This window comes from Crocodylus siamensis, chromosome 2, assembly GCF_052110815.1.
Source record: "Crocodylus siamensis isolate JL-2025a chromosome 2, ASM5211081v1, whole genome shotgun sequence".
Taxonomy (NCBI): domain Eukaryota; kingdom Metazoa; phylum Chordata; order Crocodylia; family Crocodylidae; genus Crocodylus; species Crocodylus siamensis.
The window spans coordinates 177,333,090-177,350,581 of record NC_143396.1 but is presented as its reverse complement, the minus strand read 5'-3'; the positions used below and the strand labels follow the sequence as shown (position 1 = coordinate 177,350,581).

Below are 17,492 nucleotides of genomic sequence, written 5' to 3'. Positions count from 1 at the left end.
CAATCTCTGGTTGTCCATCGCCAGCTGGGAAGACTTAATTGGCAATTAAGCCTTTAGTTATCTCAATCTGCTTGAGCACTTCATCCTGGCCAGCAATTAATGTACACTTCGCTAAAGTCCATAGTGGGTATTTAGTGTCCTGGATGGGCGAACAGTCAACATGTTGCCCAGTTTCACGGGTCAGACAAAGTTCTCAACTAATTGGGTGCTTCTCCCAAACATTCCCATAACAGGGCAGTGTCTCCCTGTTACAGACGGCATAATCCCATGCACCGGTTTAGGCTGGGGACTGGACTTGGGGGTTACTGTGCACAATAAGCTGAGTGTGAGCCAACAGTGTGCCCTTGTTGCAAAGAAAGCTAGCGGCATCCTGGGCTGCACTGGTAAACGCATTGCCAGCAGATCAAGGGAAGTGATACTTCCTCTCTATTCAGCAATGGCAAGGACACATCTGGAGTGCTGTGTCCTGTTTTGGGCCCCCCACTACAGAAAGGATTTAGACAGGGCTTTCCCCCTGGGACCTTTCAAAGTACCCCCAGGGGTACATGTACCCCCAGTTGACAACCCTTGAACTAGGTGAAGGCTGGCAGGTGATAGAAAAAGGAGCAATGCTCTCAAGTTGGCAGCAAGGGATATTTAGGTTAGATATTAGGAAAACTGCTTGCTGGAATTCACCATCCAGCGCAGGGTGTTAAGGGCCTGCAGCAAGACAGTAGCCCTAGACTTTAGGAGGGCCAACTTCAACGAGTTGAGGAGACTAGTGGGTGAGGTGCTGGGGTCCTTGAGGGCAGGGGAACTCAGTGTCCAGGACGAGTGGTCGTTCCTTAAGGAAACAATACTCAGGGCCCAGGGGGAGTCCATCCCAACAAGAAGCAAAAAGCCAGAGTGCCCGAAAGCCCCCCTGGCTTACCAAGGGCATCCAGGAATGCCTGCTTACCAAAAAGGTGGTGTACACCCAGTGGAAGGGGGGTGCTATCTCCAAAGAGGAGTATAACTCCTCTGCTTGGGTCTGTAGGGGGGCTGTCAGGAAAGCTAAGGCGGACATAGAGCTAGGACTAGCATCCAAGAGCAAGGATAATAAAAAGTCCTTTTTCAAATATACAGGGAGGATGAAGAAGGCACCGGGTAATGTGGGGCCCCTGCAAAGTACGCTGGGCAACCTGGTGGTTGCGCCAGAAGAGAAAGCGGAACTCTTTAACCAATTCTTCACCTCCGTTTTCTTGGGCAGGGACCGGGACTTCCCCGCTGTGATGCCAGATGGACTAGAGGGGAACGCCTCCAGACCTCAGGTTGGGGAGGACCGGGTTAGAGAGCTTCTGGAGGGGCTGGATGTGTTCAGGTCAACGGGTCCAGATGCTCTCCACCCCAGGGTGTTGAGGGAGCTAGCTGGGGCTATTGCAGGGCCTTTGGCACCGCTTTACGAGTGCTCGTGGTGCTCAGGCCAGGTGCCAGATGACTGGAAGATAGCTAATGTGGTCCCCATCTTTAAAAAAGGGAAGAGAGAGGACCCAGGCAACTATAGGCCCGTCAGTCTTACCTCTATCCTTGGGAAATTCTTTGAGAAGATCCTCAAGGAGCACATCTGTGATGGCCTGGCTTCAGGGATGATGCTGAAGGGCAACTAGCACAGTTTCATTAGGGGCAGGTCATGTCAGACCAACCTGATTGCCTTTTATGATCAGGTCACAAAGGCAATGGATGCGGGTGTCACCGTGGACGTAGTCTTTCTAGACTTTAGCAAGGCCTTTGACATCGTCTCCCACCCCATCCTCATTAAAAAACTAGGCGACTGTGGCATTGATGCCTGCACAGTCAGATGGATTGCAGATTGGCTCAAGGGTTGTACTCAGAAGGTGGTGGTACATGGGTCATATTCGACCTGGGGGGAAGTGGGCAGTGGAGTCCCCCAGGGCTCGGTCCTTGGGCCTGCGCTGTTCAATTTCTTCATCAGCGATTTGGACGACAGGGTGAAATGCAACCTGTTTAAATTCACTGATGATACCAAAATTTGGGGTGAGGTGAGCACGCTAGTAGGGAGGGAAAGACTGCAACAAGACATGGATAGGTTACCCAAGCGGGCTGACATAAACAGGATGCGTTTCAATACTGACAAGTGCAGGGTGCTGCACTTAGGCAGTAGAAACCAGCAGCATGACAAGGTGCAGTTGGCCTTCCTAACTGCCTCCCCACACTGCCAGCCCATGTTTATCTTGGAGTCAATGATGACTCCAAAATCCTTTTCTGCCTCCGTGCTGACAAGAGGGGAGTTCCCTAACCTGTAGGTATGGTGCCGGTTGTTCCTCCCCAGGTACATCACCTTGCACTTGTCTGTGTTGAAACCCGTCCTATTCTCATCCGCCCACCCTTGTAACCTGTCCAGGTCTGATTGTAGCCTGTTGCATCCTTCCAGTGTGCCCACATCCCCCCACATCTTAGTGTCATCAGCAAATTTGAACAGGGTGCTTTTTACCCCCTCGTCCAAGTCACTGATGAAGATGTTCAACAGTGCGGGCCCAAGGACCAAGCCCTGCAGAACCCCACTGCCCACGTCCTTCCAGGTTGAGAAGGACCCATCCACCACCACCCTCTGGGTGCGGCCCACCAGCCAGTTGGCGACCCATTTGACTGTGTGGGTGTCTACACCACGGCCCCCTAGTTTCTTACAGCCCCCTAGTTTCTTAATGAGAACGGGGTGAGAGACAGTGTCAAAAGCCTTCCAGAAGTCCAGGAAGACTATAGTCCCTCCTACCCCTGCATCTAATGATCTGGTGATCTGATCATAAAAGGCCACCAGGTTGGTCTGACAGGACCTGCCACTGATGAACCCATGTTGGTTGCCCCTAAGCATGTAGTCCCCTGCTGGCCCCTCATGGATGTGTGCCAGCACAATTTTCTCAAACAGCTTTCCTAGGATCGAGGTAAGACTAACCGGCCTATAGTTTCCCAGGTCCTCCTTCCTGCCTTTTTTGAAGATGGGGACCACGTTGGCCCTCTTCCAGTCCTCCAGTACCTCACCAGAGCACCATAAGTGCTCGTAAAGCCGTGCCAGGGGACTTGCAATGAGCTGGGCCAGTTCCTTTAGAACTCTAGGGTGGAGATCATCCGGACCGGCTGACTTAAATACGTCCAACCCCTCCAGAAGCTCCCTAACTAAATCCTCGCTAACCCGTGGCCCATGTGTGCCTCCCCTGGGGCCCGAGGGGGGCCCAGCAGGGAGGTGGCTGTTCTGGTCCCTTCTTAGGAAGACAGAGGCAAAGAAATCGTTAAACATGTTAGCTTTGCCATCTGGTGTGACGACCAAATTTCCTAACACATCCTGCAAGGGCCCCACATTACCCGGGACCTTCTTTTTACCCCCTATGTATTTAAAAAAGGACTTCTTATTGTCCTTAATCTGGGAAGCTAGTCCCAGTTCCATCTCTGCCTTGGCCTTCCTAACAACCCCCCTACATCCCCAAGCAACTTTAGAATAGTCCTCCCTGGTGATGACCCCTTCTTTCCATTGGGTGTAAGCCTCCTTTTTAGCAAGGAGACGTTCCCGGATGCTTTTGGTGAGCCACAGAGGCTTGTGTGCTCTCCTGCTCCCTTTGATCCTCATTGGGATTACCTTCCTTTGGGCTTGGAGGATCATGTCTTTAAGAAGCGACCACTCTCCTTGGACACCTGGCTCCCCTCCCCTCCGGGACCTCAGCGCTTCTCCAACTATCCTCCTTAGCTCATTGAAGTTTTCCCTCCTAAAATCTAGGGCCACTGACTTACTGCATGCCTTTGCCACCTTGCGCTGGATGATGAATTCCAGCAGGCGATGATTGCTGTCGCCCAGGTGGTCGAGTACCTGCAGCCCCCTCACCAGGTCATCACCCGTGGCCAGCACTAGGTCCAACAAGGCACCCCCCTGGTGGGGCTGTGCACCTCCTGGGTTAGATGGAGGTCCCGCACTCTGTCCAAGAACCTATGTGAGCGTTTAGACCTGGCTGACTGTTCGTCCCAGCAGATGTCTGGGAAGCTCAGGTCCCCCATGACTACCAAATCCTTAGCCTTCACTACCTCTGGGAGCTGAAACAAGAAATCCTAGTCAAGCTCCTCTCCCTGGTTGGGAGGTCTGTAGTAGACTCCCACCGTTAAGTCCCTTTCCCCTCGACTGCCTTGTACTCTAACCCAGAGCACTTCAGAGTGCCCCTCCCCTGACTCCTTGCTAATTGATGAGGATGTGAATTCCTCCTTAAATGTAGAGTGCCACGCCCCCCACCTCTCTTTCCTGTCCCTCCTGTACAGCCTATAGCCCTTGACATTCACCGCCCAATCATACATTGAGTCCCACCATGTTTCCATAATCCCCACTATGTCCGGGCTGGTGTCAGCCAGCAGGAGGGTGAGTTCCTCCTGCTTGTTACCCATACTACGAGCATTTGTGTAGAGGCACGGAGGCAGAAAGGGATCTTGGAGTCATTACTGACTTCAAGGTGAACATGGGCCGACAATGCGAGATCACAGTTGGCAGGGCTAACCGGACCTTGTCATGCATCCACAGATGCATCTCAAGTAGAGCCAGGGAGGTGATCCTCCCCCTCTATGCGACGCTGGTCAGGCCACAGCTGAGTACTGCGTCCAGTTCTGTGCACCCCGTTTCAGGAGGGATGTGGACAACATTGAAAGGGTCCAGAGGAGGGCCACCCGCATGATCCGGGGACAACAGGGCAGACCCTACATTGAAAGACTGTGGGACTTAACCTGTTCAGCCTTCACAAGAGAAGGCTGAGGGGGGACCTGGTGACTGTCAATAAACTCACTAGGGGGGACCAGAAGGGTTTAGGGGAAACAGTGTCTCCCCTAGCGCCCCCTGGCATGACAAGGAACAATGGACACAAATTATTGGAGAGTAGGTTTAGATTAGACATCCGCAAGAACTACTTCACAGTTAGGGCGGCTAGGAGCTGGAACCAACTTCCTAGGGAAGTGGTGCTGGTTCCTACCCTGGAGGTCTTTAAGAAGAGGCTTGATGCCTACCTGGCTGGACTCATTTGAGTCTAGTCTTTTCTCCCGCCCAGGTGGGGGGTCAGACTTGAAGATCTACAAGGTCCCTTCCGACCCTACTTCTATGATTCTATGAAGACTGAGAGGGTATTCAAGAACAACCTTCAACTAGGTCAGGGAGTTTCAACCTTTTTAAATAAGTGTACCCTGGGGGCGGTGGGGGGGGGACAAGCAGCCATATGTTGAGAGGGGGCAGGCGTGGTAAGTGGCCAGATGCGGAGCAGGGGCATGGCAAGCAGCAGAAGCATAGCATCTGTGTGGCCCTGCTTTTGCCCCAGCCCAGCCCTGCTCCTGTGAGGCAGAGGCACAGGGTGTCGGCACTCTATTCCCACCGACTCCACTTGCCCCCGGGACCTTTCAAAGTACCCCCAGGAGTACACGTACCCCCAGTTGACAACCCTTGAACTAGGTGAAGGCTGGCAGGTGATAGAACAAGGAGCAATGCTCTCAGGTTTCAGCAAGGGACATTTAGGTTAGATATTAGGAAAAACTCTCTCACGAGGAGGGTAGTGAAGGACTGACTAGAGACTTTGTGGAATATCCATCCTTCAAAGTTTTTAAGAGACAGTTAGACAAAGCCTTGGTTGAGATGATCTAGTTGGGAGTGGTCCTGGTTTGAGCAGGGGGTTGGACTAGATGACCTCCTGATGTCACTTCCAACCACAATTTTCTATGATTCTATCTTCTTTATGAGAGAAATTCTCACCTGAATGAATACTTGTATGCTTTCTTCATGGTCTGGTCTGGGAAAGGAGGGGAGCAAGCGTGGCAATGCTCCCCACACTTCACAGATTGGCTTGGGGAAGGGACTGGGGTCTTTGCCCCACTGCTCCTCTTCCCTCCTAAACCAGTGCAGGAGAGGAAGAGCTGCTTCTACTCCCCACCACTTTCCCAAACCAGGGACTGCCAGGTGGATAGCAGGGAGAGCAATGGAGGATCCAAGAAGTGGGCTCAGGGAGATTATCCCCAATCCTGTTTCCTAGCCCTGCTGGCTTCCCTTTGCTGCCCCCACTGCCCACCTGGGCAGTGGACCAGTTGTTTAAAAGCTGCCAGGGGCAAGGAGCAGGTTTGGGGAAAGCCTGATCATGGCCAGAAGCAACCTGATCATGGCCAAACCCAACCCTTAAATCTACATTGCCTCTCCACCTTCCCTGTCCCTCAGCTGCAAGACCAAATTTATACTCCAAAACAGACCTAACACTTCAGTCCAGAAGTTGACATTTTATGAAAAAGACTAATGAAAGAAGGTTTCATATTTCTTACTTAACATTTCACTCTCTTCAAGGGTAATAAAACAAAGTATTTGTACAACAGGTAAGACAAGCAAATGAAATGTCAATCTGCTTTCAAAACAAAATAGCATAATAGAATACTTCTTATGGCTGCCATTAATTGCCTATTTTTATTCATTTGAAAGAAATGCTACTTGGAGCAGCATGATAACATTATAAAAAAATCCTATGTTTTTATATCTCAAATTTGAAGTGACAAATTCTACTGACAAAAAAGGTGCCTGACTGTTGTCACTGGAAGCTAATACCCTTCACACATCAACAGAGCAAAAAGCACAAGGGACAGCTTAATTAATGAACCCTAAATAGAGGCAAGTCATCTAGTAGCTAAGAGCATTGGGCTAGGGCTCAGGAGACTCAAGTTCTATTCCCAGCTCAAGGTCTATTCTGTTGTGCAACAGTGGACAAGTGTACCCCTCCATGCCCCAGTTGCAATGAGGAACAAGGAGGTTGGCAGTGTTTTTTGAAACACCTTGAGGTTTACCAGGGAAGAGTGCTTGGCGTTTTTATCATTATGAATCAGTCTGTGATTGCACCCAGAAACATGCTGAGTATATGGTAACAGAATTTAGCCACGGCCAAATTGGAGGCTGAAAAGTAGGGATAGCAGCAGTATGAGATGCAGTCACGTTTATTCTATTTGATTGCTTATTGCAGCGGAAAGATGATAATATGATCCAATACCAATAGCTAGTCAACCTTGTAACCTCGTGAAAAAAGAGTGCATCAGTTAGACACAACTTTTCCTATTATGTTTTGTTAATAACTTGCTTTTGTCGCTGTAGCGCAGCATGAAAACACTGCACTGCACAGAGAACATCTACTTTTGATTAAACAGGTGCTATGGGAATTTCAGTCCATCCTTAATCATAATTAAAAGTTGTTATTCTCATTTTCTATAAAGACATGCTGGCAATGAAATCTATTCAGAAAAGAATAACTATTTTCTTCTGTGGAAATGATTAATTTATTTGTTCCTAAAAATAAATAAAGCAGGCATATGTATTTTTCTTAGGCTAAAAAGTTAACTCTGTTCACTCTGTTTGCATACTAAAGCTGTAAAGTTTAAGGAAATGATTCCTCCTTTCTCACTGTCTTCTATGCAAGCTGAAGGTGCTGAAAGTTTTTTTCTGGGGGAACATCAGGACCTTCCCCAGAGGATGCTCTGTCATAGTCAATGAAACACGTAACCATACTTGAAGGGTGGTGAGATGGAGGCTACTGATAGACTATTCATTGGGGTCACAGGGGCAGGAAAAGCAAGAACAGTCACCAACAAGGAAGAACTTCCCCTTGATAAAGGTCTCTTAACACTGGAACAGACTAGCTATAGCGGCCGTGAAATCTCTATCCAGGGAGGTGGTTGGAGAGGAACCTCCATCCAGGCTTTAGGAGTAAGTTAGACAAACACCTGGCTGGGAGGATTTAGACAGGGATGACCCTGCCTTGATCAGGAGGTTGGACTAAATGAGGTTTTCTGGTACCTCTTATTTGACCAACTGGATAGTTAAGAGAGTGGCTGCAAAAGCTTTCAGGCATCAAGCGTTCTGAGAACTGAAGAAAGGTACTCAATGCCCAAAAAATTGTCCAGCAGCTCTCCCAACTATAGAATTGGTCCAATAAAAAATTATATTAATAGCATTTAGTGTTTACAGCAATATATGTGTGGTTCAGGAGGTACACAAAAGCTCTGCTGAAAAGAAAAGAGCAACAATTACTTCTCAAAGCTTTTACCTGGATTCAAACTGCTGCTCATATATTTTCAGTGTTCTCTCCAATCAGTATTTCACCTTCCCAAGTTTTTGTTTTCCTTTCTAGACTGAAAAGGGATTGTCAAGTGAGATTTTCGCTTCTTATTGATTGCTGCTGTCAAATGAGCCTGCAAATCCCTCCATCCTGTCAGCCACAAGGCATTTAGCCTGTCAACAGCAGCTAGAGAGTGGGACAGGAAGGGCTAGAGAAGTGAGAAACAGTGGGAGAGCAGCAGATTATTTTCCTGCAAGATGAGCTTCCACTCTCATCACTCCTACATGTGGGCAGAAGGTCTCTATACAGTCTGAAGACCCATTTAAGCTCTAATATGTACAGTATCCCTTGGCAGTTGCTAGTTTAGGTTGCTTACTTGTGCTTAAGCATTGGGTACTCTCTCCCTCCCTCTCATGAACACCTTCCCAAAGAAAGAAAATAAAAATTCACACCCTCTCCAAAAAGTGTCAATTTTTCACCTGTCCCTTCTAGTTCTTATTCCATTATCTCCATGGCATTGTCTGACCATTTTGGGTAAAATGTATCTCTTGTAACATTTGAGGGGAAATTATATACTGCCTGTCTCCAATAATAGTATTGTCTTTGGAACGCTCACTTGCTCTCTCTCTGAAATAAACTTCACATGTCAAAGTTCAATCTAGGAGCATTTGCATAATTCAATCTCAGTTACATCTACCATCAACCCAAAGAAGTGTCCTGAGCTTTCACTTACGATGTTCCATTCTAGGCACTGGAAGCTTATGCTAGGTAACATCACGATCAAGCCACTTAGCATTGCTCTGCACAAGCTACCTCCCAAACCAGAAACAGTGTAACTGTGTAGTACTGGGCTAATTAGCATGGTCTCTGAACATAGCTAATTAGCCTGCCTGCAATGCACCACAGATACAACTATATACTCCTCCCAGTTTGGGAAGTAATGTGCAGGAAGCAGATCACTGGTTGAATACACTATGGCTTCACACAGAACCTTGATATAGACTTCTAATTCCTAAATGGCCTCTGATACCGATGATGAAAAATTATTTCTGCTAAGGTTGTTAGGACAATAGTTTCAGGAAGCCTGGATATAAATGTCTTTTTTTTAGAAAAATTTCTCACAGATTATCCTCACATATATTTTATACAGAAGTATTGATTAGCACAATGCTGGAAAGACAGGTAAGCATTCTGGGCTCTTGTCCAGAATGCTTCAAATCTGAACTAGACACAGTAAAGTTAAAGAGTAATTTACTATAATAAAATAAACCAAACCTCCATAGTGTTAAATTCTCTCTTCTGCTAAAATCTCATCAGGTGAAATCAAATACTTGAAGCTCTTGTATTAACCATGTAGCTTTTGTTGCAATTCATTATTTTTCTTGTATTATCAGGGTAGGCACTGCACAAACACAACAAGCTTATAATCTAAGAACCCAAGTCAAAGGGAGATCTTTGGAAATCAATGGAAGTGATAAGTGCTTGCAAATCGGAGACCTTAAGTAGCTATATAAACTTGCCCACATAAGTAGTTCCATTCCAGTGAAACCGATAAGATTTATCCTTATCTGCTGAAATGAGATGCTTAATTTCATGGAGACATATAGAATTTAAGACTAGAAAGGATCATTAGATCATCTAGCCCAGTGATCCAGTGCCCCAAGATCTTTTCAAGGGTTCTGCAGGGCGCCACACAATGTTAATACTGCTAGGTGTGCCAACATGATTCACAAGATAAGTCCAGAGATTTCAAAAAGGAATCCAAATTGAAAATGCTGAATAGGTTTGGGTCTAATCACTCCTGCTCACTAGAAAAACCTGCCCTACTGACAATTATTTTTCAAGATCTGTCAAAGAGACAGTTCTTCACTTTTAATTTGTGCCTTAACTGAAAAGAAGATGCAGCAAGAGGGAACAGTAATCCACAGAAGGTGAGGGAGAGATTTCTCCTTACTGGGAATAACTTTTTTTCTGCCAAGTGTTACTAAAACAGCTGTTTTTTCCAAGTCTTCTGAAGGGTCCCAAGCTGCTAAGGAAAGGTAAGAGGAAAACCCAGATACACACAGGGTCCAATTTTCAAACCTGAATTCAGCTTCTAAATACCATATGAGAGTGCCCAAAGGAGTACCTGACACCAGGAAGAAAGATCCAGTTTCACTTTAGAGCAAAAACCACTTTTCCATTGACTTCACTGGGCACTGGATCAAGCTTCTAAGACAAGTGTTGGAATATCTAAATGCCCGTTTGACAGCCATATGCAGGATCTGGATGTTCAATCCAAGTGCCTGCATCCTAACTCTAGAAGCCTTCAACACAATTATAAATTGATTCATACTTGTATCCAAACAGCACGTGATGTGGATGGTAAGAAAAATAAGTGGACGGTACAATTTATTCTGGGTTTTAACATTGGAATCTGCCACAGGCAATAACTGCCGTTCAGCCATTTAGTTGCACCTATGCCTGAATCATAAGCTTACCTCTCATTAAAGAATGATGATTCACACCAAGTGTATAAACCATGGTACTGTGATATTTATCGTAGGGTTTAAAATGTGCCTCTCAAGTGCTTCTCATTCCTACTGAGTGAAGCGGCTTCAAATCCCTACACTCCCATTTTCTGATCTTTTCTATACATGAACAAATGGAAAATGTCAAAAATAAAGACAATCCCTGGCAGAAGATAGAAAATATTTTTCTTTTAACTCAATGCCTATGCCTTCATCTGGTCCTTCTGACACCTGCCTAGGACACCACGTATGTGAGCCTGTACAATTTCATTAGACTGTGAGCTTTAATTTTACAGAAATAGGGTGAGGGAACATGACTTTTTACTCCTCCAACCTGGAAAGCTTGAAATTGCTGCAATTGTATTCTGATGGCAAGATGCCTGGTGGAGCCTCAAGAAAAGGGAGGGGGAGCTCTCACATGGCCTCATGTACACGTTCCAAAAACCACCGCTCTGTAATATCCCCCCAGGAGAGGACTGTGTGCGTGCATGAAATGGAAATGGTCACCATGCTCAGTCACATTCTCCAGAGCCAGCTTCTTGGAGCCTCCCATATTTTTGCTGTTTGGCAAAGGCTCAGCTTGAATTAAACATATAATCACATAAAAACAACAACAAAACATCCGCTTCCAGCACAGAAAATTGGGTCACTCCGTGCACTGAAAGACCGCCACTCTTAAGCCAAAAAGCTACCATCCATTTCAGAAGAGAAGGCAAAGCTGCTTTTAATTTGATAAGTAATTTAGAAAACAAAATCAGAGCTTTAATGGCATATGTTTCCTGAACTGGCAACTCTGCTTCAGCTATCAACTTTAAAAAAAACCCATTCTGAACTTCTGCAATTTTCTCTGCCTCACAAGGCTGTGGCCCTTCTTTTTCAGACTCTAAAGCCAAATTTACTACGGAGAATTTTCAGGGATTTTGTTAAAGCGTAAGTTAAACCCAAATTCTGCTTTTGTTAAAGCATAAGTTAAATCGCCAGATCAACCCTTATCTCGTTTGACTGTAAAGTACAGTTGCAAGGAACTCAGAGAGAAAGTGATTGCAGTATACCGTACTTCTTACCTTTAAGAGCCAGTGCAAAGGAAAGAGAAATGAAATGATGCAATGTTATTTTTTAACATAAGTCTTTGGGATAAATAAGTACAACAAACATGAAACTGAAAAATCAAAAGAACACTATTTTCTGCATAAAACACGTAATAAATACTTTGTTTACTTAAGCAGTTGCCTGCTAGATACAAATGATTGCTACTTACAATCATCTATGGGTAACATAAGTCTTACCTAGACTTGGTGCCCTCAAGGGACTGCCAACATGTATTCTCTTCCAATGCCTTGGAGAATTATCCAATGTTCACCCTGATGCCTAATGAGAGAAATAACTGTATCTGAATTCAGGCTCTTGAGAAGGCCTTTGTTTCTTCCTTTCTACTTTGTCGGCAGTTTAGGGGCAAGGAAAAAAACATCCTTTTTTGGTGTGGCTCCCTGTCCAAACTCCAACCAGCAAGTCAGAACCATTTCACACAACTATCTTATACAGCTCTCAGCTGGGGACTGACTTCAGACAGCTTTGCTGCTAACCCAAAAGATTTGCAGAACCTGTATCCCCAGGTTGCCATGGAGTTGCTGAACAGAAGTCTCAAAGCTCTGAGGCACCCAAAAATAACATGCCTCCCAGAAACAATGGAAAATTTATAAAAAGAGAAGCCACATGTAAAGGGAACATATTGTTAGCAAATCTCCCAATCCACATTTACAGGCCGAAATGCTTTGCCTGCAAGTTACAAAAGGCAAACGGGTCAACTTGAGCAACCTGCAGACATGATTGGTGCAGCTATCCAAAGACTAAAACTGAAAGTTATAAGAAGAGAATTTATGCCGCCCGTCTAACCAGCCCATACAGAGAAAGGAATGGAAGCTTGCCTTTTCTTCCTCCCATTGCTTCATTTGCCATTAAACTACTGGACTACGACAATGTCTACTCATGCTTGGAGATCTGAGGGGCCCTAATCTTTCTGTATTCCACAGATGAAGCTTTGGTAACAGCAGAATATAAGGATAATCTCAGAAAATATGGCCCATTTGGGACACAACAGCTTCAGCTATGGGCTGCAGAACTCCTGCAAGGCTTAATTCCCATTGCAACCAGCATGGAAATGGCAAATACAAAAGAAGGAGAATGTTCCTCTAGTTACTAGACTGACAGTTCCAGATAACTGGGCCTGCTAAGGAAACCATGATGTGGTGGCTGATACATTCATGATACCCACCAACTACAGAAAGTGAAAGAACAACTAAGTGAGAAGACAAGGCACACGTAAGTTAGAATCCTAGACAGAAAGGGCCGCAAGGACCTCAAGAAAGTCATCTAGTCCCACCATCCTTTATAAGCACTCTTCAGATATTTAAAGAATGTTACCAGATCTGCCTCTCAGTCTTCTCTGCTTCAGACTAATTACTCCTAGTTCTTCTAACCTTCGCTCACAAGCCATGTTTAATTTGAAGTACAGGATCTCAAATCCACTAATGACCACAAATGGCAATGGGAAATCACTGGTCAAATCCTCAGCTGATGTGTGTTGGCATAGATCTGTGGAAGTCAATGAAGTTATAGTGATCTACAGCAGGGGTGGGCAATTATTTTGACTGGAGGGCCACTTTACAAGTTTTGGTGAGCTGTCAAGGGCCACATAGGTAGCTCCACCCCTTGACAGCTGCCCCACCCCTAGTTGCCATATTGGGACCAGACATCTTGCCCCCTAACCCCTGACCTTTGCCACCAGAAGTCCCTTCCCCTGCCCCCCAGAAATACTCTTTTTGGGATGGGGGTTGCCATCTTAGGACAAGAAAAAAAATATATAGAGGGGATTTCACAATAACTCAAACAAAGTCTCACTCTTTTATATTGCGTGTGGGAGGGGTATATAGTGGGGGGCACAGGGTATGTTGGGGTGTGTGTATATGTTGATGGAGGTTGTGGTAGCAGGGTGTAGGTGTGTGAGATTTGTGGGATGTGGGGACCCCCGCATATGGCATGCAGCCCCTGCTGCCGGCAGCAGCAGCAGGCAGGGGGCCTCAGGGAGCCTGTGCCTGGTGCAGGCACTGGCGCCGGCACTGGCGCCTGGCAGGGTGGAGCTCCAGGCAGTGCTGTGCATGGGGGTGAGGAGCACAGCCTGCCCAGCCACCTCTATCACAGGGGCTCTGCATCGCATGCCAATGCCAGCTGTGTTGGGACTGTGTGATGCAGCAGGAGCACCATGCAGTTGCCAGCTGGGAACCATATGGTGCCGGCTGGGCCCAGATGGCTCCTGCTGCGCTGGTCATCCTCCCCACCCTCTGCCCATTCTTACATGAATTTCCCACTCGGGTGGAAGGAGGTGGAGACCAGCCTCAGGTCCCAGGCCAGAAGCCTGTGCAAGGGCAGAAGCTTCTGGCTGGGGTGAAGGAGCCTGGGGTGGGGTGGGGTCAGGTGGGCCTTGCTGCTTCTGGCACTGGGCCCTGCCACTGAGCAACTCCTGGGTCTTGCTGCCACTGGTTCCTATCATCTTTGACAGGCAGTGAAAGCCAGATAAATATTAATTAAAAAAAAAATAGGGGCCTCTTGGGCCAGACAGAATGGCCTGGTAGGCTGGTTCCAGCCCTCAGGCTGTATTTTGCCCACCCCAGATCTTCAGCAACTTAGTGTTAGGTCCAAGTGCTAACAGTTTACATAACAGAACAAGAATTTGTATTCTAAAGAAAAAAAGTACTTGTGAATACTGAAAAGCTGTGGCAATCTCATGCTTTGAGCAAATGAAGTGCCAACTGCTTTATTATACAAGCACTGTTTGAATCTTGCTTACAAAAAAAAATTCACTGAAAATGCCTAACTTCACTTTAGATGAAGTATACTTTATTTGACACAGAATTTCAATGGATTATTATATAATAGCAATGCCTAGCACTCATAAGTCCTTTTTCATTTCAAAACACTTTACAAGATTAACTAATTCGCTCTCACAACACTCTGACAAAGGAGGTAAAAGAAAATCACTTACCTGTAATTACTGTTCTCAGAAGGTACATACGCAACAGCTGAGTACAAAGGCTCTGTTCTGAAAAAGCCCCGGTCTGGAAGCATGCTATGAGCCAGGTTACACTGAAACTGAGAACCTGATTAAAACAGCTTAGAGAAGCTCCTCTCTCCAATAATGGACAGAAACATATTGGTGGCTGGAGCATTAGAAGGCACCCAAGTTCCCCGGCAGAACATAAAATTTTATCCAGCAATTGCTACTTCAAGACCAATAACTCATGACTGAACTACGGTCTCTCTCAGAGAAAGACAACTAATTGTGATTCAAAGACTCCCAGTGATAGTATGTTTACCACATTCTGTTGCAATCAGTTCCAACAGTTAATTACCGTCACTGTTAAAAATTGGCATCTCATTTCTAGTTTGAACTTTGATTACTTCAACTTCAGGTCTCTAAATTTACTTATGCCTTTGTCTGATAGATTAAAGAACTCTTTGGGCACTTGTCCACATTACACCTCTCCTGTTACTACGTTACACTTTTTCTGTGTCCATGTGACAAAAAATCACCATTAAGCTAGCTAAATAGCATCTGTGTATCCACACTGTCAGCTGATTTTATCATTTTAGTTTTTTTATTGTGGTAATTTAAAACATCTCCAACATGTTTTATTTTTAGCTGTTGAATTTCTTCCATGAGGGTTTTTTTTTATCATTTTAATTTTTCAATGTGGATCTGACTTACACCGGAAAACGTGATTTTCTCTGCTTTCCAACTATTACACCACCAGGTGCCACTTGGGTTCACTCGGTAATCCATGGAAACCATTGAATCTCAATTGCAATACTTCAGCAAGACTCCAGGTGCTAATCTTGCAATTTTTTCCTGGTGATTTAGTTCACAGTTCAGACGAATGAAAAATACAACTTTTTTGGATTCCAAAAAAACCTGTTCCCTATGTTCGCAAACACTTTGTGGCAAGGATCAAATTGTTATGGGTCAGGCAGTTTAAGACTCAGGTTAATTAAAATTACTTTTTGTTGGACTGGGTTTTGGGTTTGACAGGGCTGGTGGGGCAGGTCAGGAGTGAGGGGGACCAGCAGAGCTGGGAGGGTAGGGGTAACCCGGGTGGTAAATGTAACCCAGGTGGTACTCACATGAGGTGCCCCCTCTCCAATTGAAGGGATTTAACAGGTGTTATTGCACTATGGGAGGGGTAGCTGCTTATGGGGGAGCAGCTCTCCTCCTATCCCCTACAAAGCAGAGCCAAGACCAACTGGAACTTAACCATATACGGGTTTAAAAGGGAAAGAACAGGTTGGAATATAACACATACACAGGGGGGCAAGGGGACTCTGGCACCCAGGGAGCAGGAAACAGGAAAGCAGGGGAGTCAAAGGGATTTTAGGTGAACATACACATATAACAGAGACAAATCAACAACAGATTTGAGGCGCAGGGTTCACAAAATAGAAGATGCAGGCTTTCCCAAAATATGAGGCACAGATCCCACAAAATTTGAGGCACAGGCACCCAGGTGGGGTGGGGTAAAAGAGGTGAGGGGAACCCTCCTCCCCAGTGGGGATTCCCTTTTGCAGGCAACTCAACCCTCTGATACCCTGGCTGGAAGTCAAATCCAGATCTCCCACGGAGCTCAGTTCCAGGAAAACCAGAAAACTAGAAAAACCACAGAGGCATGGCATGGGATGGCCCAAGAAAGATTTTTATCTTTAATCGCAGCCCCCCAAAATTTCTTATTTGAGCCCGTATACTTAGTAGAGTAGGCATGGGGGGACTGCCAGTTGGCAGCCTGGCACACACAAACCACGCTTTGGGCTGGGCAAGACTCTGGCCAGAGATGTCCAGGAGAGTCCCTCAGTGCCACAGAGGTATCCCATGGGGTGGGCCCAAGAATGATTTCTAGCCATACTCCCAGCCCTATATCCAGTTCCTTATTTGGGTCCATATACTTAGCACTGTGGCTGGGGTGCAGTCAGTTGGCAGCCTGGCACGGCCAAGCTGTGTTTTGGGCCAGGCAAGACTCTAGTCAGGAATGTCCAGGAGAGTCCCCTGGTGGCACACAGGCATGGTATCAGATGGCCCAGAAAGGATTTCAATCTGTAATCCCAGCCCAAAAGCCAGTTCCTAATTCGAGCCCATATGCCTAGTACAGTGGCCATGCAGGGGCTGTCAGTTGGCAGCCTGGCATGCACAAATGATGCTTTGGGCCGGGCAGGACTGTGGTCAGGGTTCTTTGGGACAGTCCCCCAGCAGCATGGACAGGAAATTGGGGGTGCACCCTGTCCTGGCTGGCCACCAAACCATTGCCAAGCCTAGTCTTTCTCTGGTCTTTCTTGCCTGTCCCCCACCCCCCTTTTGACAGCACCTATTTTAAAGCCCCAAAACAGGGTTCTTCTCAAGCCTGGCACTCTTGCTCCCTCACAGACTTTGGGGATTAATGGAGTTGCCAACATTGCTAGGTGACAGGGAAGCTGCCCATGCCAGCACTGCCCCCGCATCCTTTGGCACCCTGCAGCCCACTGGGCTTTCCAATGAGGGTGCACACCAGGGGTTTCACACCTCATCTGTCAGCCTTGCTGGGGTGCTGGTCTTAGGGTGACCCCAGTGGTCACCCAGGCAGTTCCCTCATTGCCAGAACAGCTCACCCTGACACCGACCACAGTAGCAGACTACTCATCTCTCCGAACACAACCATGTTGACCCAGGACTAACCCAGGTATGCCTGCAGTGTAAGGGCCATGTATAACTGTTTATGGTGAGGGCTCTGTTGAAATGTTATATGTGGCTGTTGCACCTAGTTCTGGGGTGTATCTCAGCCCTCCCCATACACTGTTGTATGTGGCCATTATACCCCAGAGCTAGGACCACCCC

The 17,492-nt window shown here is 46.6% G+C and overlaps 1 protein-coding gene across 8 annotated transcripts in view; it reads right to left on the bottom strand.

Moving 5' to 3' along the window:
• The window catches only part of TSPAN4 (tetraspanin 4), an 861,113-nt gene that overhangs the window by 537,652 nt on the left and 305,969 nt on the right, over positions 1-17,492 (bottom strand). Inside the window, exon 3 of one of the 8 annotated variants that reach the window (XM_090032433.1) lies at positions 11,869-11,950. The exons of the other annotated variants lie outside the window; for them this stretch is intronic. The gene's annotated coding sequence lies outside the window, so the exon portion shown is untranslated. The remainder of the gene's footprint in view (positions 1-11,868; positions 11,951-17,492) is intronic. 8 annotated transcript variants of the gene reach the window in all.